This window comes from Petaurus breviceps, unplaced genomic scaffold (genome assembly GCF_028583685.1).
Source record: "Petaurus breviceps papuanus isolate PSGF00001 unplaced genomic scaffold, PetGlider_PUasm1.0 111, whole genome shotgun sequence".
In the NCBI taxonomy this organism is placed as follows: Eukaryota; Metazoa; Chordata; class Mammalia; order Diprotodontia; family Petauridae; genus Petaurus; species Petaurus breviceps.
In genome coordinates, this window is record NW_027185600.1 from 798,091 (window position 1) to 825,426 (window position 27,336).

Sequence of the window (27,336 nt, forward strand, 5' to 3'; positions counted from 1 at the left end):
ACTGAAAGTTTGTTCTCTGTTGCATTCACAAAGACAATATGAATTTTGGCCTGTTGAAATCTTTCATTTTTATCATACCCAGACTCAGCTGTCCCTTACCCCCTCTAGGAATCCTTCTCTGGTCTCCCTTTTTGACCTAAATATAAATGCTCTCTCTGTAATGAGTCATTTTTATAGCACTTTGTACTAACCCTTCTCTTTGCCCTTTCTGTAAAACCATCTGCAGGTACACCTCTGTAGGTATGTTAGGTTCACCTATTTATTTCCATGTTGTCACACTGTTAGTATATAAATTCCTTAGGGACAGGGACTATTTTTGTTTATTTTTTCTTTTTATTTGCAGTATTTAGGTCCTGTGACAAACACAGAATAAGCACTTTTAAAGTACTAATTGAATTCATTACTTTGTTTTCCTCATCTCCCCATGAGACATTTAACTCTTGAGGATATAAAACTTGACACTTTTTTTCATCTTTTATAGGGCTTTGCATACAGTAGGCCCATAAGAAATATTAAATTGAATTTCTTTCTCCCTAGTATACTACCTCTCCCTTAACATCTCACAAAATGATCTTACAATGTTACACATACTGATAATTTTATGCTCCTACTCTTAATTAGAAGAGATAATTTTTTTTCATCTTTCTACCCAAAATACAAAATTAAATTAGGTTTTACTTTTGTGCCTAGCCCTCAACTTATTTTTCCTTGTATGAGTCAGTAGTTATCAACAGAAACTCTTGCCAATAACTAATCCCACAACAGCAGCCTACCTTCAGGACAGGACCAAAAAACAAGGCATTTTTTGAGCTAACCTAGACAAGGTCAAATAATTCCACAATTAAGAAACTGTTCTAAAGGATGCTTTAAGAGTAGGGAGAAAAACTCAGCAATGTGCATAGTGAAATGAGCACAGCACCTATGTTCACCTTTCAGTTCTGCTAGTTGCTACTTTGCGGGCATTGGACTACTCAAGTTCTCCAGAATGAAAATAAACTGAAGTTTCCAGGCCTGTAAAAGAAGTCTTGTACTACATATGACCCCTATAGGTTCTTTCTGACTCTTAAATCTATATTTTAAAATTGAAGGCAGAAAAAAATATACTATATGAGAAAGATTACAAAAATGAGAAGTTTCTAATCTTTTGGAAAAAAGGAAAGGCTTTTGGTACCACTACAATATTCTAGATTAACATTTCGAATAGGAAATTAAGTTTCTTTAAGACAAAAAAAAAAGGGGGGAGAAAGGGGAACATTTGCAGGCATGAAGACCTTAAGTAGAGATGGAAAGATGGAAATGATAGATTTTTCATTTACTTTTCACTAGAGAACTGAGACAGATGATGCTGATTTCAGTATCCCCAGGGGCTAAGCAAGATTTCTGTGTATTTTCTGATTCTCCTATTATTCCACTATACCAATGTACTTTTTTTTAAAGAAAGGGCAACAGGTATGAATAGATAGATAAACCTGAGCACAACCTGCCACCATGAGATCTGTTTTTCTCCAGTTTTGATGATCAAAGTCTAAACACCCCGCCCCCACTCCCATTCAGGGATCCCTGAAGTAGTCAAGGTGCCTTACTCACCCCCACCCTAGGATTATAAGGGTAATACTAAAGACTTGGGGTTTTCTGGTACTATTGCTCAAAAACTCCCACTGTGGTACAATGCCCTTTGATCATCAATTAGAGTTAATTAGCTTTTAGTTAGATGCATTTACTAAACAGGTAAAATAAAAACAGTTCTCACAAAATGGATTCCTCCCTCAAACAAAACAAACATGACAGGGACATACTCTTCCACAAGTTACTTACAGAGTCCAGGGGGTTGTAGGCTCAGGTTTAGGAATTACATGCAAAGAGGTAACTCACAACTCCTGATTATTCGAAATGTTTTTCTCCCTTCATAGTCATCATGGAGTTCTACATAGGCAAACTTAGCAATATGCTTCCTCTGGGACGGTTAGTTCCGTTTCAGAGCCCCAAAGTTGTCTTTCCTAGGCATGTCTGGTTTGTCCTCCATAAACTGTTGCTTCTGGGATACTGTTGCCAGCTCCAAAGAAGTTCAAATATTCTGATCTTTTAAAATTCATAAGATTTTCCTCTGAGGAGGTAAATCTGGGGAAAGAGGTCTCTTCCTTACTGCCAAGCAAAGGTTTGACAACAGCTACTCTCTATCTTAACCTTCCCCCTCACCCCCAGGTGGGACTGGTATTAGAATTCAAGAATCAAAACAGGCTTTACTCTTACACGGGACATGACTGATTCTCTTTAACAACCACAAGATATTTCCTATATGGTTTCTTCTACTTTCATTTAATTTCTACTTAGTTTATACCTTTGATTGACTGGTTGAATTCAACAGAGGTATCTACAACTTGTTCACATTTGGTTTATGCCTTACAGTGACTGACTGATAAATCTCAGAAATGTAGTGGGTTTAGGGCCTGGTGTTGGTTAGACTAATTGGCATTGAGGAGTGTGGGATACTTCACTTACATGGGCATTCAATTTACATTAACAACTTCAGCTTTTCTAAATGATTCATCCAAACAACATAACAGCTTTGCAACCTTTCAGATTTAAGAAAAGAAAAAACCTGCCAAAGAATTCTATATCCCTACAGAACCCTTCCAGGACACATTCAATATGATGTCCCCGATTATGAAGAGCAGAAAAGGCGCCCATCTAAGAGCTAAAAATGGAGCCCAATATAAAAAGTCATCAAGTCCAACCTATATTTGAACTGCAGTCCCATCTCTGGCATTTGCTAGTTGCTCTAGGAGGGGCAATCTGTACAGCAGGAATGTGTTCTATTATTACAAAGTTCAAATCAGATAACATGTGAAAGGCATATTGCAAATTTCAAAACATACAAATGTCATACAAAAACATACAATGTTATTGTTATTCTGAACACACTTATAAGTGATAACTAACTTTTGTTAGAAGACTTCCAATATGGGACATCTTCTCACTATTCATTTCCTGAGGCTGCCAATTCTTCTTTGGCATCTAGCAGACACTTAACAAAACTTGTGACTGGCTAAATCTACACTTGCTTCTTTGTAACTTCTCCCCATTATTCCTAGGTATGTCCTCTGGGATGAAGCAGAATGAACCCCTCAGATACTTGAAAACAACTCTCTTGGCTCCTTCCCCCTTCACTTCACAAGCCTTCTCTACTTTAAGCTAAGCACACCCCCATTTCTTGGAACTGAGCTTCCTTCATATGCATAAGTTGAAGACCCTTCATCATCCTGATGCCTCCTAAGGGCACTTCTCCAGTGTATTATCACCTTCTTTAAATGTTTCGTCCCCCCTCCCCTTCCCCACTTGAAAAAGCTATTTGCCCAGACCACAATACCCGGATGTGGTATGACTATGGTAGATTAGAACAGGGCTATCAAGTCCACAGTGGTAGATGCTTTGCCCCTCGATGCAGCCTAAGTTTACAATTAGGTTATTTGGTTTTCATGTCATACCACTGAATCCAATTAAACATGGTCCACAAAAATATTATGACTTTTTCAAAAGAACTAATGACATATCTACCCCACCTTATATTTGTGAAGCTGGTTTTCTTAACCCAAATTTAAGACATTTATCCATGATACAGTTCATCTTATTAGAGCTCTCTTCTAACTCTCTGACAATAAAAAATGTGTGGCTTAGACTTGGAATCAGATTGAAAGGGATGGGTGCTATCTCTGTAAGTCCTTTACTAGAACTAAGTTATCTGAATATTAAGGCAGCCAAAAATTACATCCATAACAATAAGAGTTATTGAGCCTTTAACTGTCAGAGATGGATCAGTGTTTCGGTCTTAGCTATAAAGGGTGGCCTTGTGGTTTGGAGGGTATATAAAAGTGTGAGAAAAAAACAGAAGAGTTTGGGAAAGGTGAGAAAAAATTCATTTCCTTGGTATAACTCAAGTTGTTTAAACAACAGAAGAGGAGATCACTTGGTCAGGCTCTTGATTTATAGGCAGTTTGCTTCCTAGCTGTTTAATGACTCTGTAGACCAAACAATGTTGTCAAACAAAGGGAAAACCTAACTTTAGGAGTCTCTCCCCTATCAGTCCCTGACTACAATAACATGTCTCCAGGGTACAAAAGAGTTTTGTAGTCAAGAAGTGTTCCACATCTTCTTAAAACTGATTAGTTATTCATTAATGTTAATGTCCCCAGAGATGTGAGGACCTGGACCCATTAAACAAACCATGAAACTATGACTATGTGGAGAGAATGCTACAAGCTTTAGAAATGGTAAAGACAGAACTGTGAAAATCAGGTGGGATAACAGTTTGAAAGATGAAAGATAGAAACATAGTTGATTTTCAAGGTCATCTAGTCTAACTACCTCATTTTACAGATGAGAAAACTAAAACCCAGAAAAGTGAAATGACTTACTCTGGATTCCAAGACTAGTTAAGTGTCTGAGGTGAAATTTGAACCCAGAATGTTGGACTTGGAATCAAGGGAAGACCTGAATTTGAATTCCTCCTTTGACACTAGCTATTTGACCACATGCAGGCTACCTCACTTCTCTAAACCTCAATTACCTTATCTGTGTAGTGAGACACAAATGGAACAATTTGCATAAAATATTTTGAAAATCTTGAAGTTCCAAGTAAATGTCAACATTATTGCTATTACCTAACAGAATTTTCTCTTCTTTTCTCCCAAAGACCTACTATTATCAATCAGTGAGGTGGGGGAGGGGAGCCCCATGGGTATGGGTATGCCCATGTGTGACTATGAGTAACCCTTTGTGTAGAGACTAATGTTCGTTGTTTCAGGAACATAATTTAGTCAAGTTAACAAGAATTTATTAGGTGCAGGGGTGGCTAATTGGTGCAGTGAGTAAAGCACTGGCCCTAGAATCAGGAGCACCTGAGTTCAGTTCCGGCCTCAGACACTTAACACACACACACACACACACACACACACACACACACACACACACCCCCGCCCCCAGTCGTGTAACCTTGGGCAAGTTACTTAACCCCAACTGCCCTCCAAAAGGCAAAAAATAATAATAAAAAAAGAATTATTAAGTGCTTACTAAGTGCCAGGCTAAAAATACAAACAAAAGTAAAAAAAAAAAGAGAGAGAGCCTCTAGCCTCAAAAGTTTACATTCTAATGGGGACAGGACAACATCAAAAAGAAGCTAAAAAGCAGGGGCAGCCAGGTGGCTCAGTGAGTAAGAGCACTGGCCCCAGTGTGGGGATGACCTGGGGATCGAATCTGGGCTCAGACACTTAGCACCACACCCAGAAATAACTGGCCATGTAACCTTGAGCAAGTTACTTAACCCCAATTGCTTTAAAAAAAAAAAATAAAGCTAAAAAACAGGAAGAGTTGGAGGGGGGAGGAGGAGAAGAAGCACAGTAGAGGGAACCATCGCAGCATGGTAGTGAAAGACTCTGGGAGTTAAGAAGAGGGAGGAATGAGAGTCAGCTCTAACCACATATGATAAAGGTTTTAAAAATCCCAATTTACTTGGCCTCCAACCTCACTGACTCACTCAAACCAAGAAGCCTAAGCCTTGACACCAGATAACTATCTTCTATAGGGAAATGAAGACAAGTCATTAGCAATCTATAGCAGTGAGTGTGTCACTCAGAATCGAAAAGGGGACCACTAAAGCATACAAAAGATGCCTGCAAATGCTCATTGATTTAGAAAACCATGTATTAACATTATCCATGCCCCAGTGTATTTTTATCTAGTTTGTTAAATATTTCCCAATTACCTTTTAATCTGGGGAGTGCACCATGGACACCAGGTGAGGAAATTCTGCTCTACACTGCGTCATCAGCTTCCATAGGTTTAATTATCACCTCGACTCAAATGACTCTCAAATCCAGCCTTAACCTCTCTCCTAACCTCCCATCTTACATCACCAAGTACCTACTGAACACCCCAACCTAAATGAGGGCACCTAGTCATCAAGGCTTGCAACTTCAAGGTCAAACAACAGTACTACATGAATTGGTTACATGAGTGTGCTCTGCTAAACCTTCTCAGTGTCAAAAGGTACAATAATGAGCTTTTGTTTTTTTAAAGACACCAAGAAAATCCGAAAAATAAATAAATAAAATGCCATGACCTAGAAACCAGAAGACGTCTTTTAGTTCTGCTGCTAATTTTGTTAACAATTAACAATTTTGCTTCTTGTTGTTGACAAGTTTGAGCGTCTCACTTCCCTCATCTGTAAAATAAAGGTGTCAGAAGACATGATATTTAAGGGTCCAAGCCCTGATATTCTGTGACTCCATGATTCATTTGGCTTATTTGAAAGGGGTGACAAACTTCCTTTGGTTTCCAGTTTTAAGCAAACATTAGCAGGCTGAACAGGTCAAAAAAGGGTGGCTCTAGTAATTGAGTGCACTTTAAAAACATGAGCAGTTTGTTCTTGCTGATAAATTAGACAGCTGCTCTGAATTACATTTCATGCTGTTTTCACAAACAGCTAATTTCCTGCTGCTGGTACTAAAGCTACTTGGTACTATACATAATTAACTCCATCACCTTTTCTTTATCCTTCAAGAAAGACAGCAAATTATTTGTTTATATTTCCAATGGTAAAATCTTAAAAAAAAATTTCTCTCCCAAAATACTATGGCAAATATATATATATGTTCAAAGTACAGGATATTTCATTAATTCTGTAATGCTTACTGTAAAATAAATGCATGAATTTTTTAAGTCTTCCTGTATTATGCTAGCCCTCCCTTTACTGCAAGCTTTATTAAATTAATGTATTTTTCACTTCCCACATATTTTACAGTTCATAAAATTTTTTTTCTAAATTCAAAAAAAAATCAACTCATGTCAGCCTTTTTGATTGCTAAAACCAATTTACATTTTTACATCCAACCACTTCCAATCAACATTATGCAAATTATAGCATAACTGAATGCAGCATAAAACTGCAATGCTTTCTAATGGAGATTTAGAGGGGGAAAACCTTAGTTACAAAGAGCATTTATCAAGAATGAGATTATTCTATTATAATTCAATATAGAGAAAAAATACAGGAGACCTCTTGAAAGCTATTCTTTCTTGAGTATTCTAGCTGCAAAGTATATATCCAACATCACTATGAGGATGCTTGAAATAGTAAACAAAAGACAAACTTCCTTTTACCCAAATAACCATGGGAATTTCACTCCTCAAAGGGTAGAACTAAGGTTCATAGCTGTACATTTGTTATCTTATACTCATCAATTTATAAAAGGCTTTTTTTTATAAGTGCCATTTTATTAATAACAAAATTCTGACTGCAGAGAAAAACAGTATGCTGGTATTTACACTTGTGGTTATGACATACTATTAAAATAATTTATTTTCTCCCAATTTATATTTCATTTTCATGCTCCTTAGTTAAGTGTGTAACTAAATTTAAAATGGATTCCCCACAAATATATATGCAGAAGTACTCACTGGAGGTTCCAAATAAAAATATTTTCATTGCAATTGTAAATTATACTCATTCCTCTATGTACACAGTATCATTAAAAAATAGGTTCTTTTTCTTCTTATAATGATAAATTGTTCCACGTCATAGGAAAAAAATAAAATAAGCTCTTTCAGTTTCTGAATATCATTGAAAAAAAAAATCACAGTACTGTATACAACTCCTTAAAATTCTTCCCTTGAATACCACATCTGCACAAATTTTTCCAAGGGATTTTGCAAGCATTTTCTGGAATTATAATGTAAAAATACACTCTCAGTTTTCATATCTTCCTCACTGTTCTTTGTAAACACTTGTTTAAAATGTTCAAAGATGAATACTTAAATTCATATTATTTCATCCATGACCATAATTACATTAGTATTATACTATACACATTTTTCTGTAACAAAGTCCTTTTTATATGTTTTTTTCTGCAAATGATCAAATGCAGGGAAATAAATGTCAATTTACCCCACCCCCATTCATGACCCCCATTAGTGTCCTTTATTATCTTCACCAGTTATGTCATTTTCCAGTCACATTCAACTCTTTGTAATTCTATTTAGGGTTTTCTTGGCAGATACTGGAGTGGTTTGCCATTTCATTCTCCAGTCCATTTTAACACTGAGGAAACTGAGGAAAACAAGGTTAAATGACTTACCCAGGGTCACCCAGCTAGTAAGTGTCTGAGGTCAGATTTGAACTCATGAAGAGTAGTGGTGCCAAATACAATGAGAAACTAAACCTTACCTGAGGATCCCAACAAGCTGAATACTGACTTAGAAAATCATGTATGGGTGCTGAATTCAGGCAGACGTGGGATTGGCAGTGGCTGTGGCGCTAGGGCACCTGAACCTTCTTAGCTGAGCCCAGGGGGACCAAGCTGTGCTCTTGGGTGCCCATGTGGTCAGGCTGCCTGTGTCTCAGCATCTCTGCTAGACAGGCCTGCCCTGGGGGGAGAGCACATAACACTTGTCTGCCAGTCACAGCTCTAAGTCCAAGGCTGCATATCTGCACTGGAGTAGTGAAAGAGCTGTCAGTATCTGGCTGCTGGGCCTGCTCTCAGCTGCCTCCCTGTACCTGAGCTCTGTGGTGAGCTCACTGGCTCCAGTCCTCACCATCCATAGTAGTCTTGGGGGTCTTGGACAGGTTATTACTGACTATGTTTATGAAGACAAGTAAATCAAAGGAGCCAATGCAGGTCTGTTGATGCTCTCGGCCATGACCTTTGCAGGACTCTGCTATTTCAGCTACCATGACATGGGCATATGCAAATGCCATGCTGTGGAACCTCTGACCTCCCTGGGAAGAGAAATGATTATAAATCCATTGTCTCTGCTCTGTCACATTAACCAATGAAAATGAGAGGAAAGTAGCAATGAACTCCACTGGTGAGACCTCCCCTGTTCTCCAGTCAGGCAAAGTTATTTCAACAATTGGTTTTTATGAAGAATATAATCCAAGAAAGATTAGATTAGGGAAATTGTGAGGTTAGTTTGTGTTCCAAGTTCTGAGAGCCACGAACGTGGCTCAGGGTCTCACTAGGATCATATCTTGCTTAACCTTTGTAAACTGCCACATTTCCATTTACTGATCTCTTAAGAATTCAGTTATTCATCATCCTGTTGTGACTGGATTTATCCAGCAGCCCTTTCCCTCTTATAATGCTTCTTATTCTTGGGAATACTGGGCAAAAGAAGACATTTTGTTAATTCATATAATAAAAAATTTGCAAGAAAGGAAAAAAAAAACCACATACATATTTGTATATTTATTTTCTTATTAATACATTAACACATTAGAATCAGATAGAAACTACATTCAACTATATTCAAAAGCTGCATTCAGAAGTGTTTGGGGCCCATGTTTGATGCAAATTCTTACTTCAAAAGAGCAGCTATCTCTGATTCCTTAGATGATAATTTCTAACCTAACCAGTTCACAGTTCTTGCATATAAATGCATGAAAACAAAATGGCCTCTACTCTCATGAATTGTACATTCTAATAGAAGATAACAAAATATAAAGAGGATCTAGAACGGGAAGAGAGCATCTTCACATGAGTAAGGCAGCTGCTAGGAAGGTAAACAGTCCAAAGAATGAAGCGAGCTGAGGGTGAAGCAAACATCATGGCTTGGGCTTCTCAAAAAAAAGGGGGCAATTTTGGGTAGGGATTCACAATCAGTGAGCAGGCCTAGGGAGTTATTCCACATTCTGGAGAATGAGTGGAGTTAGTGTCTTTTTTCACTAATCTTCTGACTCGTGGAGCTGAGACCCACGCTTTCATTCTTTCTGGAACACAACTTCTTGTTTACTAGAGCTGATAGAGTACCTACCAGGTAAAACTAGTCTCTTCTTATCAGAGAGGCCCTTTGCCATCAACACCTTTAAGTGGCTTACATATTCCAGGTCAAAAGCTCACTTTATAGTTTCACCTGCACTATTTTTTTTCCCCAAATGGCAAATACACAACCTGATGCCAGGTATCCACATCCCCATTTTTGTCTCTCTTCCCATGAAGAAAGATTCTAAGGAGTAAGAACACTATTACACTTGGATTCTGACAACTCAAATTTTAACAAAGAAAGAAGAAAACTGCATATTTGACTTAGCATAATCAATAAGAAGGAAGTTAACTAGAACAGAAAATTTGTAACATATTTCTCTAATTAAGATACCAGTTTAACACTATTGAGTCAAATAGTTCTATAAAAGATGCAGAATTACTTCCTCAGAAGTAACTTCATAGTGTTGACTAGATCACAATCAGTCTCTAATCTGTAGGAGTCCAGAGCCAAACAGAGTAGGCTAGAGATGGGAGAGTCAGGACACAAACAGAAGTTTAATTTCAGTGAAGAAAATCATGCATGCATATGGAAGCTCCCGTTCCCCCCCATACCCACACACACACATACTTTCTAAGAAGGAAGGCTTAAGGTTGCTAAATCTGGGACCACTTATATACATGAAAGGGGTTGACCCACAACACAATCAATCTTAGGTGTTGAGATAGTTGCCACGATTGCATTTCTTGGGACAATACAAGAATTCTTGGGTCCGGCTGGAACAGTTACTGTCTTGGGGGTCATGGCCACCCTGCCAGATACAGAATCAGAGCTCTGTGACAGCAACAGGAGTATAGTACCTGTCAGTGACTGTGAACATGGGAAATAGGGGGAACCATATCCCTCAGTGAACACCTGGTGCTGGTCTAATCAATACAATTTGCTCATCCTGAGTACAAAGGATTACTGTTATGCCAAGCTCAGAGCACAGCCTGCTTGTTAGGCCTGGATCTGGAAAACAGGGTTATCTCCAAAATTCTTTGACAACAGTCTCAGTTTCCTTATCTATATAGCAAGGAAATTTTCTGAAAATTCCAAGTTCTTTGTAAGTTCTGTTCTAAGCATGACTTTCAAGTTAGAAATATTTCAGGACAATTTGTATCATCTAAGTAATGCCTAATCAGTTTATCCAGTTATTAGGATCACAGAGCATGCTGACATCTCATAAAACAGGAAAAAATATTATGGCTCCCAATCAATGGCTTATTCTAAAACATGGTAAGCAAAACTGCTTCCAAGGGTCTTTCCTTTATTTTACATTTTCAGACAGCCTTCTTAGATTCAATCAACAGCTTTAAAAAAAAAAATGTTTTTTTAATCCACAGAATTTGCAACCAACAGAAATTTGTGTAGTTTTTTCAGAATATAATTATCAGTGAAATTCACTCAATCGAAAGAGAGTTCCAAAGACAGGGAGCATGTTTTTTACTTTCTTTGTATCCCTCGTGGTTAGCCCAGTGCTTAGCACACAGTAAACCCTTAATGTTTGTTAACTGAATGACTGATGGCAGAGAAGGCTGGCCTCTGGGTCAGGACCCTCTTCTAAGGTATGTTTGTGAGACCTTGGATAAATCACTTAACCTCTCATTGTCCCCTGGCAACTAAGAGTATAAACTGCAGAAAAGTTGCCCTATTTTGGTAGAGAAGCTTCCTCAAAGAGACCACCTTCTATCAAAGAGGTCAAGTGTGTATACACACACACACACACACACACGCACACATGATTATGGCAGTGGATCAAAAACAGGCTCTGGACCCAGGTTAAGACCTGGATTCAAGTCCCATCTCTAATAGATACTGGATGAGTGATCCTAGTCAAGTCCCCTAACCTCTTAGAGCTCTAGCAAACTCTCATAATACAAGTTCTAGAGAAGTCCCTCACCAGGAGCTTACTTATTTGTTCTAACCTGTTGACTTACTTCTTTATTTATTTGTTCAATCATATTCAACTTTTCATGACCCCACAGACCATACTACCCATGGAGTCTTCTTGGCAGATATTGAACCATCCTGTAGCAAAATGGCTGTGTGTACAGTATTTTCATATGATTAGGGCTAGGGCTTGGACCTGGCATTTTATTTGTGTAGGAAATTCTTTACTAGGCAGGGAGATGGCTCAGTGGATAGAGCACTGGGCCTGGAATCAGGAAGACCTGAGTTCAAATTAGGCCTCAAATACTTACTAGCTGTGTGACCCTGGGCAAGTCACTTAACCTCTGTTAACCTTAATCCATTAGAAGAGGAAATGACAAACCTCTCCAGTATCTTTGACAAGAAGACTCCATGGGCAGTATGGTCCGTGGGATCACAAAGAGTTGAATATGATTGAACAAATAAGTAAAGAACCTGTAAATGTCTAGAAGCTAAATATAAAACAAAGAATACAATCTGTAATTGGGCAGTAAAATAAAAAGATACTACCTTTTTGGCATAAAATACTGAAATACTTTATTCGTGGTTTCATCATTTTCCAAGTGTTGCAAGCCTTTGCAGATTCTTATCCCTGTTGTCTAAAATATTCTCCATTGAGATTTTACCTAACACACTGGAGGCTTTGCTATTGTTTTATTGTCCTGATAGACATTCATGAACGTCTCACTCCCTACCTGACCAGCCTTCCTCCTTTTCCAACAGTACCTGGGCATCAGAGTGGGAAGGGAGTAGGAAGGGGCCTAAGACCCCACCTCTTCATACCTATTCCACCTTACAGGTGAGGACACTAAGATCAAGAGATCAATGATTTGCCCAAGATTACATGGGCAGTAACAAAGAGGAGGACCAGGATTTGGGTCCAGGGCAGATCTAGCACTCCTTCTACTACCTCCCTATGATCATCCTCCTTTCCCCCGGACATTCCCTTATATCACTTTCTGCACAGAAATCATTACTAGTAATTACAACAGCCTACTTATGACCACCCTGCATCTTTCTATTTACCCATTAGGTCATCATTTAAAATTTCCTGAAATCATGATGCTCCATGTAATGTAACATCATCAGGAAAACACTGATGTTCCAGAAATAAGGCTTTTATAGATGTGGGCAGCTTGGGATGATAGAAAGCACAACACCATTTTCAAAATCAAGCCCAGTGTTCTCACTCTCCTCAATTTGGGCCCAAATCATTATCCATCTGTAATGTTTACTGGGTGTGCACACAAGGTTCTACGGATGTGACTGGCTACCAAACACACTTCATGTCATAATCCATGCAATGTTTATGTGTGTGTGTTAGCAATATCAATGGTTAAAATAATCTCTTTCATGTTACTATAGTTCCAAAGAGACTTTGCAGGCTTGACATGATTATGATTATAAAAATATTTACATATAGTTTATTATGTCAGGTACTATGCTAAGCACTTTACATATATGAGATCTCATTTGACCTTCACAACAACCTTTCGAGGTAGGTGTTAATAAAATTATTATCCCAACTTTACCAGTGAAGAAATGGAGGTAAACAGTGGTCAAGTGACTTGTATAGGATGTCACAGCTTGTCAGTGTCTGAGGCCAATTTGAACTCAAGTCTTCCTGGATCTATCCACTGCACTACCTAGCTGCCCTCTAAAATATATTTTTTTGCCCTGCAAAGCATAAAAAACATATACAAGTTAACCCTGAAGGAGAAGGCAGTAGTGAATGAGGGGAGAAAAGTTGGGGATCAGAAAGGATGAACCAGGAAAGGCCACAAGCAGAAGGTGGCATTTAAAGGAAATCAGGAATTACAAGAGGCAGCACTAACAAGGGAATTCATTCAAGGCACGTAGAAAAGGCCAGACCCAGAGATAAGAGACAGAATGTCATGTTTGAGGAACAGTAAGAAGGTCTGTTATACTGGACCATAAATTGTGAGAAGGGGAAAATTTTGTAATAAGGTGAGAAAGGTAGGGTAAGGGCCAGGCTGTGAAGAATTTTCAAAGAGTCTATTTGGTCCTAGAGGTAGTAAGTTCACCTTATAAACCTTAAGCCACTGGAGTTTATAGAATAAGGAAGGAAGAAGCAGACAGAGCAATAAGCCGGCCTCCTAATAAGTGCCTACTATGCATCCAGCTGCTCTCAAGGAGTTCACTCTCTAATGGGGGAGATAACATGCAAACAGTTATGCATAAACAATAGGTATAGGAGAGAAAATGGAAATTGAGTAAAGAGCTGGTATTGTTTGATTTCTGCTTTAGGAAAGTCACTTTTGAAGCTGCACAGAGGATGGACTGGAGGGAGAAGAGATTTTAAGTTGGGAAATCTATTAGAAAACTATTACAAACGTTCAAGTTTCTGAATGATGATGACAGCCTTAACTAGGTTTGGCTGTAAGTGGAAAGAAGGGGACAAAGGTTAAGGGATGTTGTGGAAGGAGAAATGCTAAGACGTGTCAACTGACTGGATATGTGGGGTAAGAATGGGGAGTGACTTACAGGATAATAGTACCCTCAACAAAAGTAAGCAAGTTTGGAAAAAAGGGAGGAAAAAGTAAGTTTTACTGGAGGTTTGTTTTGGAAATGATGAGTTTTATAATCCTGTGGGACATCCATTTGGGAACTCATAGGTTCCTATGGGATCCATCCATACTTTGAAGGGGGAACCTGTGGCTTCAAGGCAATGGGTGGCCTTCTAGGTCCTTGGGTGTGGCCTCTTGACTGAGTCCAAGTCTTACAGAACAAATCTTTTTATTAAGGGGACTTGTTCTGTGTGAAGTTTGCTTTCAGTCAGAGGGCTGCACATATGGCCTGGAGTCCACAGGTTCCCCACCTCTGTAACTCTGGGAACAGAAAATATAGCTCTTGTTGAACATAATGCTCTTACTTGTAGGAAGAAATAATTCCTTCCACAATTAACTGTAGATCTCAGGGTAAAGTGTACTGGACTTGGGGTCAAAGGAGACAGCTTCTGACACTGGTTGTACAAGAACTATCAAGTCATAAATTCTCTATCAGTTTACTAATCTGTGAAGTGGGCATGATCAAATCTGCAGTAATTACTTTCCAGGTGTTGTAAGGATCATAAGGTTTCAGATATAAAGATAGAAGAGACCTCAGAGGATATCTAATCCAACCTCCACATTTTATAGATAAGGATCTGGGCCTGAGGGAAAGTAAGTGACTTGCCTAAAGTCACTCAGCAAGTATCTTTGGAGGGACCTGAGCCTAATTTTTCCTGATACCAAGTCCAGCACCCCATCCGCTCTTCCACGAAGAGCAGATCATGTCTTTATTTTAAGGGCTGTGAAAACCCTGAAGATCTATGTGTACCAATTAAAATAATGATGATAAGGATGTGCAAAATTGTTGAGAGAGGCAATATTGGAAAGGCATGGGACCCCTGACATCCAGGGGAAGCTGGGGACAGGGTTTAGGGCAGGGAACAAAAGTTATTTGAGGAACAGGGAATCCAATTTCGTGGTTCATTGCTGAGGAGATACAATCATTTTCTTAGCTTTCCCAGGATCACACATTGTGTTCTACATTTTATGGGAACTCTTGATTAGGCAGAATATCAGTAAACTTGAACCAGTAATTAAGTCAGAAAGACTCACTGAACTGTGAACCTGACAGATCCCCCTGAGATACACATTAAAAACCAAACTTTTTTGGTCGTCATACTGCTGACTCATTGTAATGAATATATTTACATTTTCATTTCAATGTGATGGCATTTAGGAAACAAATTTCATCTATTGGCTATGGTAGGAAATTTTATACATTATAAATTGTAACATGCCTTGCATTTTTCAAATAAGGTGGTTATTTATATAACATTTACCTAGAATCAGCCTAATTTGAAGGGTGTTTTTAATATAAAAAATGAATAGAATACTACACTGAATACAGATACTGTTATCAGGTTTTACCTGTTCACTTTGAATTTAAGAATTTAAAGCAATATTGGGTAGTTTAAGAAAAAAGTAGTTTACGTGCATTATGCTCCATCATTCTATTATTTTTTAAACTTATTACAATATGTAATCTCTCTCTCTTCCCCACTCTGGAGACCTGAGACAGACATCAACTTAAAAAAGCCAAGGTTTCCCACTGCATCCCATGACTGGCCATCTTCAGTTATATATCTACATCTTGTCACTAGACCCAAATGGTTCTAGAGGAGAAAGAGAGGCTAGTGACTTTGCACAGTCCTCTCTCACTTAAATCCCATTCACTTGCAAGTCATGACATCACCTTCCAGATGTCAATGGTCCTCTTCAAGAATGAAGGACGAATAACAACTCCCTATCTGGTTTTCTATCCATTGTAGTTTGTTTTATCATTATTTTTTTTAATTTCTACTTATTCAAATCTCTTCTTCAGTTGTAAGTCTTCTGTGAAGTCTATCAGTATAAGGCCTCTGAAGACCAACTCTACAGTCTAGTCACGTTGGCCTGCTAGCTATTCCTTGGAAGGCATTCTATCCCCCACCTCTTTGCCTTGGCACACTCTGGGCCCTATGCCTAAAATATATTCCTCACTAACTTCTTAGCTTCCTTCAAAGCCTCTGTGTAGTTACCACCTCATAAACAAAGCTGGTGCAAAATTCATTGGAAGGCAATGTGAAGTATCTCATGGGAAGAACCACTGACCTGGAAAATAGATCCAGAAGAGATAATTTAAAAATTATTGGACTACCTGAAAGCCACGATCAAAGTAAGAACCTAGAAATCATCCTCCAGGAAGTTCTCAAAGAAAACTGCCCTGATGTTTTAGAACCAGAGGGCAAAATAGAGGTTGAAAAAGATCCCCAAAGAAAACCCTTGGAATATTATAGTGAGGTTCTGGAATTCCCAGATTAAGGAGAGAATATTACAAGCAGCCAGGAAGAAACAATTTGAATACTGTGGAAATACAATCAGGATAACCCAGGATCTGGCAGCTTCTACACTGAGGGACCGAAGTGCTTGGAATATGATATTCTGGAGGGCAAAGGAGCTGGGATTAAAACCAAGAGTCACCTACCCAGCAAAACTGAGTATCATGTTTCAGGGAAAAATATGGTCATTCAGTGGAATAGAGGACTTTCAAGCATTCTTGCTGAAAAAACCAGAGGTGAATAGAAAATTTGACATTCAGATACAAGAAGCAAGAGAAGCATGAGAAGGTAAACAGGGAAAAGAAATCATAAGGAACTTATCAAATTTGAACTATTAACATTCCTACATGGAAATACAATAATTATAACTTCTGAAACTTTTCTCAGTAGTTGAAGGGAATAGAAATATATATATATATATATGTGGATGAGGGTATATGGGCATGTGAATACATATGTGAATGTGTGTATATATGTTTACAGGCATACATAGATAGAGGGCGCAGGACCAATTTAACAGGAAGGGATGATACTTAAAAGGTGAAATTAAGAGGTGAGAGAGGAATATAATGAGAGGAGATGGGGAGAGAGAGAATGGGGTAAACTATCTCATATAGAAAAGGCAAGGGAAAATGGTTACAATGGAGGAGAAGAATAGGAAGGCAAAAGGGAATGGGTCAACCTTATTCCCATTGAATTTGGTTTGAAGAGGGAATAAAATACACACTAAATAGGGTATCTCACCCTCCAGGAGAGTAGAGGGGAAAGGGAATGAGAGGGGAGATGATGGAAGGGAGGGAAAGCTGGGGGGGAGGGAAGTTGGGAGCACCCACTTTTGAAAAGGGACGGGATCAAAGTAAAGAATAGAACAAGTGGGAGGTGGGATAGGAGGGAAGGAAATATAGTCAGTCTTTTACAATATATCTACTATGTTACTGTTTTGCATTAGCCACACATGTACAACTTATACTGAACTGCTTATCTTCCCAGTAAGGGTGGGAGACAAGGAAGGAAGGGAATGAATCTGGAATTCAAAGTTTTAAAATCAAATACTCAAATATATATTTATACACACACACACATATATATATACTATTATTAATACTATTTTACATGTAATTGGGAAATAAGACATACAGGCACTGGGGCATTGGGATCACTGGAAAAGTCGAAAGGGGTATGGGAAAAAATATGGGAGAGAGCAGATTGGAGGAGGGGATATCCTGTGGGACTGCTATTTTGAGGCAGTGGGTAAGGGAATAACTGGGAGAAAATTTGTAACTCAAAATCTGGCAGAAATGAATGATGTAAATCAGAACTTAATAAAGCATTTGAAAAAAAAAGTCTATGTACTTTTATTTCAAGTATTTTCCAGCTAACAGCAAACTAGAAGACACCTATTAGAAAATGCAGGAAGGCCTTCCTAGAAATAGGTAGATTCATAACAGCAAGAAGTGACACCTAACAGTTTGGGAATAAACCAAAAAGTTATTAGAGAAAAAAAAAGACAAAAGAATTTCAAAAGCACAGCCATCCAGGGTCAGTAAATATAGAAACAAATATCCCTACAAATCTTCAGTATGCTAATTTCATATGCAATAGCACAATGCATTCATGTTTTCAATAATGCTAACTTCATCAATGAGGTTGAATTATGTCTGGTATAGGTAATTAGGAGAGCAGAAATATATTACCCATTTCTCAATTTTTTTTCTTAAAAATGATTATAATTTTTAAAAGCAAAGTTTCAGTCTTTAAAAGCATAAACTTTGGGGCAGCTAGGTGGCACAGTGAATAGAGCACTGGCCCTGGAGTCAGGAGGACCTGAGTTCAAATTTGACCTCAGACACAACACAAAAACTAACCATGTGACCTTGGGCAAGTCAGTTACCCCAATTGCCCTCCAAAAAGCAAATAAATAAAAGCATAAACTCCTCAAATTTCAAAACTAGTGATTTTCTTTTTACTTCATTTCTGAAGAATATCAGGCAACTCAGATGACCCTATATTCAGAAACCACTGTCTTCTACTGACTATACTAGCCTGTGTTCCTTTGACAGATGGGTTAATGATAGCTAAAAAAAATGAAAAAAAAAAGTTTTTGAGTAAAATAGATTAAATTAAATGTCTACCTGAAATATTTAGCAAGAGACCCTTCTCTAAGCTGTCTAGGGAAAGAAAACAACTTATTAAACGAGAATCTTCTGCACAATTGTTCATGCACTTAGGATGGTCCAAGTAAAATGAAATCTCTATTTTCAATCACACATCTTTCCTGAGCTCCAGTTCCCCAACCACCTAACTGAGATTTCAATCCATAGGTCTTGATAGTGCCTCAAGCCCCTAGTTTATAACTAAAATCATTCCCTGTCCCATTCTGACCCTGGCCAAACCAGGTTCTCCTCCCAGGTTTTCCATTTTGGTCAATACCACCACTTTTCTTCTCACTTCAATTTATCTTCAGTCCCTCCCTTTCTAACTCTATCACAATCATTCACTGAGTCTTGTCAACTTTTCCTTGGAAAAGTTTCAAATGTACCCTTTCCTTTCGATCTCTACTGAAATCATAATGCTATATTGCCTGTCTTTAGAAAATAGGGTCAAGTATAAAAAAAAAAACAACACCCTCCCTGGTTTGTTTCCTTGTCTCCAGTCTCTCCCCTTCTCTTCTACCCAGCATACAACTGACAAATTCATCTTCTTGAAATACTGATCTGCTCATGTCATTCTCCAACTTTAAATCCTTCCATAGATATTATTTTCCTATGGAACAGAGTCAAAACTTCTTAGGCTGGTGTTTAGGGCCCTCCACATATGGTCCCATCTAACCTTGCCAATGGAGTCTATGATGTTCTCATATGCTATGTACACTCAGTCCAAAATGAATTGCTCACCAATTCCATCTGAAGACCAACTCCATGTTCCAGCCACACTGGCTTGATGGTTGTTCCTGAAAGGCATTGTATCTCCCCTCTATCCCTTTGTATGCTCTGTGACTTCTGCCTAAAATGGATTCATCTCCAAATCCTTAGCTGTCTTCAAGCTCCAGTTTAGTAACACCTCATGCACACAGCTATTACTGATACCCAGGAAGGGGGTGCTCTTCTCTTCCTCAAAGTGCCTTGTGCACGTTTAACTCATTAAGACATTGTACTTCCCCACATCCACGCCTTTTTTTTATATCATTTCCCCCCTACTAGAATGGCCTTATTCATTATTTCTATCCATCAAAATCCTACCCAACCATGGGGCGGCTTGGTGGCACAGTTAATAGAGAACCAGCCCTGGAGTCAGGAGGACCTGAGTTCAAATCCGGCCTCAGACACCTAACACAAAAACTAGCCGTGGGACCTTGGGCAAGTCACTTAACCCCAAATGCCCTCCAAAAAAGCAAAAAACAAAACAAAAACAAAATCCTACCCAACCTAAGATGGGTCAACCTCAAATGCTACCTTCTTCATGAATCAACACTGATGACAGTGATTTTTCTTTTCCCTACACATATTTGCCACCCCTCATGGTATCTGAGAGACACCTACTGAACCTGGACAGTTTTTATCCCACCCATAGAGTGTAAGCTCCTTTGAGATAAATAAATAAATATTTGCCTACTAAGTGCCAAGCATTGAGCTAAGTGTTGGGGATAAAAAAGAAGCAAAAAAAAACAGTCCTTGACCTCATGCAAATAAATATATACACTGTAAAATCACCATTTATCTAGTGTTTATTGTGCTAAGCACTATGGACACAAAAATATTCAAATGACAGTCTCAAGAAGCTTACAATCAAATGAGGGAGACAAATAACCTATATACAGGATAAATTTGAAATAATTAATAGAAGGAAGTCACTAGAATTAAGAGGGCCTAGGAAAGGCCTTCTGTAAAGGGTAAAATTTTAGATGAGACTTACAAGAAAGTCAGGTAAGTCAGCAGGCAGAGTTGAGAAGAGAGAGCATTCCAGGCATGGGCAACAGCCAGAAAAAATGTCCAGAGCCAAGACAGCTGGGATAAAAGATAACACTTATAAAAACAAAGCTTAAAATGCTATATAAATGCTAGCTATTATTATTATTTATTATTATTTCGGTGGATCGATCTGTAATCTTATCGATATAGTCACCCTCTTACAAATCACTTTGGGGAAAAATGCTACCCAATGCATGCCTTATCATTCTATGAGATTCTCATTCATATTCCACAGTTGATCCACAGAGGGTCTAACCAAAATGCCAGACATCTCCTTCAGGGGTTCATAAACATTTTTGCATGTCATAGACCCTACTGATCATTTATTGAAGCCTATGAAATGAAGCTTCACCGTCTCATAAGAAAGTTTCTTCTGGAAGTCTATAGAGCATGGAAGGTATATTCCCTACTCCTGAGCCAGAGATCACAAGCCATTAAGTCAGTGACATAATAAGCACAAAATAAGAATCATCAAAAAGACAGCCTGGGTTCAAGTGCCATATATCACAGAAGTTAACATAAGCAAAGCGCATTGCAAATCTTACAACATACATGCTAATTGTTGTTGTTATTATTACTATTATCTCTTACTATTATGCCTCTTTCATTTACTGTCCATGTAACCTTAGGCAAAGCACTTAGTATCCTCTTTGGGGCTCAGTTCTCTCATCTATAAAATGAGGGGACTAGACTAAAGAGTCTCCTAGGGCCCTCCCAATTCTAAACCCATAGCCCTATGATATTATGACCTGCTTTCCCTAAGACCTCCCCAAACGAATCTATAGCTGGTTCTATCTCTTATGCAGTGACTTGTTATGTAAATGTGAGCAGTCAGTTGCAGATGCAGCTAGCTAAGTGGTATACTGAATCTGGAGTCAAGGGCACCATTTCAAATAGCCTCAGACACTTAACAGATATGTGACACTTAGCAAGTTCTAATCGCTGTCTGACTCAGTATCCCTATCTGTTTAATAAGGGTAGTGATAGAATCTATCTCCCGTCGCTGTTGTTAAGTGCTTTGCAAATTTTTAAATGTTTTTATTAATTACTATTTATTAATCATGAGCCCACCCAAAAAATAAACAACCCAGGGTCTAGGCACACACAGGTCACATGTGGTTTAATGTAGCACAAGTGAACAGAAACGCTTCTATTACACACAGAGCACCCCCATCTTCAAGCATCCTCTCCCTCAAAGGAGTATTTCTTTTTTGGTATCTGCTAATAGCTACATCAGCAGCTCTAACTCTACATGCCATAAAAATGATTCAATTTCACAACAAGTATATTGCCTAAACATAAGCCATTTACACTTCAAAAAGTAAGTGAAGTAAGTGAAGGGCAAAAGTGTTATGTCAGATTTTATCTCACAAATATTATTCTTACTAACCAAGCAGAAATGATAGCTTGTCTCTTCCCAATAGGAGAGGCTAGTTTATGGGAAGTCCTTATATTTCCACAACTCTGTAGACAATTTCCTCATATCATCCACATCAAACTTCATATCTCTGCTATGTTACTAGTCTCAATGAACTATCACCAATATAGGAGACAGTAAAAGAAAAATATCAGTTTCTTTTTTCACATATGGATTTTAAAACAAAAAAGATTTACTGTGAAGGACCAAAATAGACCCCACAAAATAGGTGACAGGAATGAATGGGTACCGGATGGTGTTGTAGATAAGCGGCCGTCTTTGGAGTCAGGGAAGTCCTGCCTGGGTTCAAGGCCTATACCTGACATATATTGGCTGTATGGTAAATGGCAAGGCATTCCAACTCTGAATGCCCCTGACAACCTTCTAATAGATTACCGACAAGTTGTCATTCTGAATTTATGGATGGCATTTCCACATGGGAGATTTCTTCCACACTTATGAAAACACAGGTCTGAGCCAAAATAATGATAATACTATAAGTAATAAAGTAAATATACAGACTAGAATAGAATTTTAAAAAACACCTTTTCTCAGTCTTTTTTTCTCCCTGGTCTGTTTCACTCTCTCCTCCTGCTTGTTTCTGTCCTACTGGTTTCCAGGACACTATTCTCTCCTGCTTCTTCTCCTATCTGACCATTCCTATTCAATTTTCTTTCCTGTCCCCCAATCACAGATTCCTCTGAAGGCTTGGTCCTTTTTATTTCTCTCTCTTTCTACATCTTCTCCTTTAGGGACCTCATCAGATCCCATGAGGTTCAAATTGTCATCTCTAGATAGATGACTTCCCAAATCATATATCCAACTCTATTCTCTCTCTTAATTCCAACACTAAACTCTTTTAAGAGGTCCTATCAAACAACTCCAACTCAACACATCCAAGAGGAAAATCATCTTCCTCCCTAAAAGCAATATACTACTTCCCCATTTCTCCTGATGTCACCATCATCTTTCTCAGCCATCCTTGACTCTTCCCCCCTCCCTTAAATTAGCCCAAGCAGTTGCTAAATATTGTCAAATTTTCTCTACAACACTTCTTATAATCATTCTTTCCTCCATTCACACAGTTGAGAAGCATTTATTAAGCACTGTGTGGAAGATCTGGGGAAACAAAGGCAAAAAGAGTCCCTCCCTGTCTTCAAGTAGTTGAAGGAATGCCACATGGCTAAGAGATCTAATTTGCTCTGTTTGGTCCCCTTCGTCAAAAGGAGTAGTAATAAATGGAAGGTGAAAACAAAAAAAAATTACAAAATTTAGGTGAATTAAGGAAAATCTTAACAATTAGAACTATCCAAATGTGGGAGGATGGAATTCCTTGGAAGGAAGAAAGTTCCCACTCACTAGAGATCTTCGAACAAAGGCTGGATGAGCATTTCTTAGGAATGTTAATTAGAAGATTCACAACTCTGAGATTCTGTGAAATGTAATTAGAGTAGAACCTTTCCTTGAAAGGGTACTCATCATAAAACAAGAGATACCTGATTTTAGCCTGAGTGAATCTTGGAAGTCAACCGGGAACAATCAGGCATGCTAACAACCATCAAAAGTCATAACTTATTACCAGCTGTAGCATAAATGCCATCCCTGGCAGCTTGGAGAATGAAATCAACCCCTTCCTTACCTTTCACTACTGTATTACACTGTAAACCATACCTTCTGACATAATGTCATCCATAGTCTTCTAGTTTGCAAGGTAAACTCAAGGTCATCATAAGTAGCGCTCTCACTGCTTTTATAACACATTAAAATGCCAACTTTTACAAGAATATAGATTCTAAAATCGTGTAATTTAGCAGGTATTTTAATATTACTTATTTACCTATTCAGAAGGAAATTTCTAATTTGAATCATCGTAATATGGTGATGATTTGTTGTTGTTCAGTCATTTCAGTCCAAAACTCTGTGACCCTATTTGGAATTTTCTTGGTAAAAACAGTAGTTTGCCATTTCCTTCTCCAGATCATTTTACAGATGATGAAACTGAAGCTAATAGAGTTAAGTGACTTGCCCAAGGCCAGAGCTAGTTAGTAAGGTAGTAAGTGTTTGAGGCCAAATCTGAACTTGGGTTTCCTGATTCCAGGAGGCCTAGTACTCTATCCATTGTGCCACCTAGCTGCCCATGGTGATGGTTAGGTATTTGTTTTTTAAATATTAAAATTCAAAATGTTAAATATCAACCAAGCTCAACCACCTAGATTCCAGAAGAAACAGCTACTTTGACCTAGTTCTTCACATGAAAAGTCTTGACACTTAAAGTTTAAAGCTACAAACTTTCTTGACCAAAAAAATTTATTCTCTCTCCCTTCTTGGGTTTACTACAGAATGTTAGTAGGGGCATACCAGCTGCCAAAGACTAACCTACTGAACTTACTCAAATATACTATTTGCTCTCAAATAAAGGATAGGTTTTCTCTGATACATATAAACAGCTGGCCCCAAGCTACCAGAACAGTATTAAGGATAAAATGCACACATTATTGCTACTCATACCCTTACATTAGCAAGTAAAGTGTGTCAATGCCTCTCATTACCATTTTGCTGAAAGGAGAGAGAAATGTGCCTAATAATGGTAATAATGATGATGACAATAATAATAGATTTAAGGTTTATAAAGCACTCTACAAATAATATCTCCTTTGATCATCACAATGATCCCAGAAGGTGCTATTATAATGGTGATTTTACATATGAAGAAACTGAGGCTGATGGTGGTTCAGAGACTTGTACTGTTAAGTGTGCAACATTTGGTTTAATCTTCAGTTTTCTTGAATCTGAGTTCACAGTTCAATCCTCTGTGTCACCCAACTGCCTCAATTAGTACAGTTTAACAAGTACACCCAAAAACGCACGTTTCTGATGAGATGCCCGTAGCCTGCCGCAGGTCCTCTTCTATTCAAATCATTGATAAAAATGCTGAATGAAAACATGGACGATATGCTGATCAAATCTGTACAATACAGAATACTGGGATGGAGATATGACATATCACAATAAAAAGTCAAAGTGATCTCAGAACAAGATAGAAACTAGGATGAATCAACATGAAATTTAGCATAGAAAATATAATGTCCTACATTTTGTTTAAAAAAAAACAACACATCAACTGTACACATACATAGATAGACAAGACCTAACTTGTCTCTAAAGCACCATAGGATTTAGAAACACAGAAGACCCAAGAGATAAGAAAAGTAAAACCCAGAAAAGATGGAAAGATTTACTCAAGGACAGAAAGTCAAGATTCAGAATTCAAATTCACTACATCTTTCACTATGCCACAGTTCATATGTGAACTATAACCAAAGGTCTTCATTGGGCATAAGAGTCATGTTATCCAAGTGTCATATGGTTGCCATCAAAGATAATCCTAGGCAACCTTTATAGAACAAAGCACTCTGAAACCAATCACAGAGGAAATAGTTTCATTCTACTCTTCATCAGTCAGAGGTCTGGGGCATTGATTTGAACTTTGAATACCACATTTAAAGGAAGCTGACAAACTAGAATGACTCCTTTTATTCTCTGGTGCATATTAAGTTTTTATTAAATACTTGCTGATTTGACTGAATCTAGAGGCTGATGATTAAGGTCTGGAAACTAAATCAGAAAAAATAAAAACAAAAGAAGTCACATTTTTAAGTCTGAAAAACATGCTAAAAGGAGACATGACAACTATTTATACCTATCTAAAGAGGTATCATATGGGGAAAAAAAATTTTTGTTTTGTATTTCTCCAAAGCTAAGAAGTTAAAAGGAAAGAGGTCTCACCTCAATCTAAGAAAGTACTTTCTAAAGGTGAGAGCTATCAATCAGTCCATCAACAGTCATTTTTTACACACCTACTAATTATGTATCAGGCACTATTCTAAGTTCTAGTGATATCCCTTCACTTAAAGAGCTTATTAGATGCTATCAAAGACCACATGTACATATATAACCATGAACAAAATAAGTAAATAAACAAATGAAAGGTATATGGGGGGGGGGGGAAACTTGAGGAGGAATACTCAAAGACTTCACTTAGCAATGGTCTTGTCAAATATTACAGAAAGAATTCTTGCAGTAGGTAGGAGAAAGTCCACTACAGAGCCTCTAATGTACCTTCTAAATCCAAAAGTTAATGATTTTTACATAAGGAAGAAAAGAAGAGAAATAGAGTTGACTTACAAGAATGAACATCACATATGCCCTAAATAACTGCAATTTGGAGGGGGTGGAAGGCAAGACAATGGGGGTTAAGTGACTTGCCCAAGGTCACAAACCTAGTTAAGTGTCAAGTGTCTGGGGCTGGATTTGAACTCAGGTCCTTCTGACTCCAGGTCCGGCGGCCCCAAGGACAGCAATTTGAACTTGACCCCGGAGATAGTCAAAAGCTATTCACTGGAAATCAGACATATAAAAAAAGGGTGAAAAACGAACATTCCAACACTATGGGAGAATCTATTATGCCATAGAAGAAAAGGGTGTATGAGGAAGACATAGGATACACGCAAAATAAAATCCATTTGTTTGAGCATCTGTTTACTGACTATCAAGAATAACTCTTTCTGATGGATTTTACTAACAAAAAAGGTAATAAAATTCATTCAATGGGAAGTTAATGCACAAATACACCTCGTTTTCCTGGAAAACCACTGAAAACAGCTGGTGCTAATGCATCAAAAACCACAAAAGACTGATTTTGTATATCAAGTCATATAATTTTACCACTGGAAATATTAAAATTTCTGTGTGATTCCAATCAATTATCAATTTGTTTCACAAATAAGAATCTCCATATTTCTGGTGTTATGGAACATACATTTACATTACTTTTTAAAATGCTTTAGAATCTAAAACCTTTTAAAAATCATTTAACCATAAAAATGCTAATATAGAAAGTTTTGGGGGAAGTGCTACAGACTGAATACCATTACAAACACAGGAAATTGATTCTCTAGATTGCTTATAAAGTTAATGAGATATTACTTAAGGCAAGAGAAACAATTAGACTATTAACAGTCATGACAAACCAAACATTGTCATTCAATATAATGAAACTCACTTAGAAAGAGGTAAAAATTAAGAAATGAATATGAAAATAAAAACCATATAAGACCTAAGTAAAGCTCTGACATCCAAAGTGAAGCATAACTACATTACAGCTGGAATGGTTTATCCCCCTTTTAACGTCAGAACAAATTTGTAACCAGTCAATGAAAGTAACACTAGAAGACAAAATCTGACCAACTGGAAAACCAAAAGTGGTCCTGGAAGACAGATAATGAAACACTTCCCTCCCAACAGCAGAATGACTACATTATCAGAATCAGATGCTAGCA

The 27,336-nt window shown here is 37.9% G+C and overlaps 1 protein-coding gene and 1 pseudogene across 4 annotated transcripts in view; one reads left to right on the forward strand and one right to left on the reverse strand.

The window, feature by feature from the left end:
- Positions 1 to 27,336, reverse strand: part of LOC138156969 (thiamine pyrophosphokinase 1-like) — a 481,181-nt gene that overhangs the window by 425,966 nt on the left and 27,879 nt on the right. The gene's annotated exons all lie outside the window — the stretch shown is intronic.
- LOC138157017 (succinate dehydrogenase [ubiquinone] cytochrome b small subunit, mitochondrial pseudogene) lies at positions 5,146 to 8,827 on the forward strand (annotated as a pseudogene).